We start from the raw sequence: 2,411 nt of genomic DNA, 5'->3' as shown, positions 1-2,411 counted from the left end.
CTACAAAAATAAGAAAGCATATGGAGTAGACTTATCCTTTCTAGAAGACAGGGGAGAGAGCTTTGAATAGCCGTAGCAAGGAGCTTTCTTTCTTCTCTAAAATAACCCCTACCCTAGAGCAATAGACGGAATTCTTGGGGTAGCTGCTAGGATAGATGCATAGAATCCGGATGCTGAGAATACGCGGTTAAGGTAGAAGATATCAAGTCAAATCATTGGTAAACAAGATAAGAAAAAATGTCTCCTCAAAGAAAAAGAAGCAAAAAAAAACAATTTCATTGCCTCCTCTTTATTTTATACACAATTATCAGTCTAGTTCGCCACAAGGGATGAAAGCAGGGAAGGCAGTTCGGTAGTTCTCCAACGGGCAAGTCAGTTCCAAGAATGAAAGGGAGTTTTCACTTTGAACATATAGGGAAAATACTGGCTTGTACTTGATTCGTTGAAACAAAGAAATTGGTCAGTCGATGACTTGGCTTTCAACTAATCTCTTTCTTTGCCTACGGGATGTGCACATGAAGAACTCTTATCTAAGTAGTATGCTTTCTAGTTCAAGTAGCAATTCCTGTCTCTGCTTCTAAAGTAAGACGGGGCCTTTATCTCCTCCCTCCCGGTATCCCCATTAGTTAATATACAAAATTGGAAAAGAATTCCGGGTCATTCAGATTTCAGGTTCGGGTTCGGGATATAGATGGAATCGAGAGGGAAGAAAGAGTCCGGTTTCAGAGGCTTGATCAACTGTGTAATCATGGATCATCAAGAAATCCCTAAATGCTTCTTTATACTGTCGCCACGGAAAAGGTTCAGGTAGGGAGAACTCTTAGATTCTCAAGTTTTATAGAGTCTTTATTAAAATCCATCTCCACCTATGTTGTGTCCTTTCTCCCAAACCCCAAGCATTCCGGCATCTGTTATTCTTGGTCTCGCCCTGTGAAGCAAAGTCGGACATAGAATTGATAGGGAACCGTAGCCAAGTGGCTAAGGCATGAGTCTGCAAAACTTCTATTCGTCGGTTCGAATCCGACCGGTTCCTACAGCGCCATTCTATCAATCATTTTTTTACATGGTTAGTGGATAGAACAGGGACCCCCGGATCAAAGGTTCAAAGCCGATAATTCTTGGAGTGAGACTTTCTTTTTTCAAGCGGCTTGACACAGTAGTTCTTTTTTTCCTCCGTCAGGTCTGCCCCTTCTTTCTATCCTTAATAAGAGTGTCATCCATAACTTACTTTTTTTATTTGCCATGCTTCTTGTTGAAAGGAGGAGGTATAAGGCCAAAAAGACTAGTGTGACATAATCTGCCAGTTCTCATTCGAGAATAGGATGTCGAATCGGATGGATGGGCTTAATATAACATATAGCTACATCACGCTCGAAAGTGAAAAAAGAACTCCTGGTTTCAGAAATATGCCATCTTTTCTCACTTCGATCGCCCTCACTGCCCTTGGTCTTATTGAAGACGCTCCTTTGTGTCCGACCTTCCCTTTTGGCGTCCCCCTTTCAATCACTTGATGCCCACTATCAATGAGTTATTTAAAACTTCATTATAAAGAGGGATCTTTTTTACTAGAAACTAAGGCTATTCAAAGCGTGGACTGAGTGGATAATTTTTATAGGAGCGGGACTATTCTTCGCATCGAAAAAATCTTTTGTTAATCGTTATTTCCACGGGTGTGGGTTCTAGGCAAGGAATACTCCATTTTCGGCTCGAGATAAGAAGTGAAATTTCAAAGAATAGAATGGCTTGAGTGAAAGCTGGAGTGGCACAAGACAGATTGAAAGCAAAGGGAAGGGTCAGCCAGCTTGCCCTGTCCTTCCTAACCTTCCGAGAGCTTTCCTGACTGGCATTTCAACTGGGCTTGACTAAAAGGGGTTGCCCGGTTCTGATCCTCTTTGTACTTGTCTCAAGCTATAAAAAAGGCAAAAAGGGGAACAGAGGTCTTCTGAATTTTTTTGAGCGAAGAACGGCGATTCCTCAAAGAGAACCTTCCTGACGAAGGTTTACTCAACACCCGGTTTGAACACCCTTTCTGTTCTGCCCATTCACGGAGTTTCACTCGCTGCTGGAAAGGCGGAATCACAACATCCAAGCTTTTGTCTCTCAACTCGCCTCTGACTTTGAGCTTGGTCCCTTCCCTTTCCATCCTCCTATTTGTAGCTCCACCCGGCTTTTCAAGACCGGGGCTGGCGCGAGGCAGGAAGCTACGATGCCGCGTTACGATCTGGTGCGACGATTTCCGAGAATGCATTCGAACGATTGTCACTGATTTGATTGGACTTCGTATCTAAGGCACTTGTTCCACTCCAAAAACCAATGCCTTGCCACTTGGACTACATGCGCAGTCTGAGATGTAAAACCACCTGACCTTTCTGAGTCGCTTACTTTAGCTTCCCCTCCCGCCGCCCATGGAA

The 2,411-nt window shown here is 43.5% G+C and overlaps 1 non-coding gene across 1 annotated transcript; it reads left to right on the top strand.

The window, feature by feature from the left end:
- The first annotated feature begins 960 nt into the window (after positions 1-960).
- Positions 961-1,033, top strand: TRNAC-GCA. The gene has a single exon. It is a non-coding gene; the product is annotated as a tRNA-Cys (tRNA).
- The last annotated feature ends 1,378 nt before the right edge of the window (positions 1,034-2,411 follow it).

The sequence above is a fragment of the Chenopodium quinoa genome, unplaced genomic scaffold, assembly GCF_001683475.1.
Source record: "Chenopodium quinoa cultivar QQ74 unplaced genomic scaffold, ASM168347v1, whole genome shotgun sequence".
Classification (NCBI taxonomy): domain Eukaryota; kingdom Viridiplantae; phylum Streptophyta; class Magnoliopsida; order Caryophyllales; family Amaranthaceae; genus Chenopodium; species Chenopodium quinoa.
The sequence above is the reverse complement of the archived record's forward strand: the minus strand, read 5'-3'. Positions and strand labels throughout refer to the sequence as shown.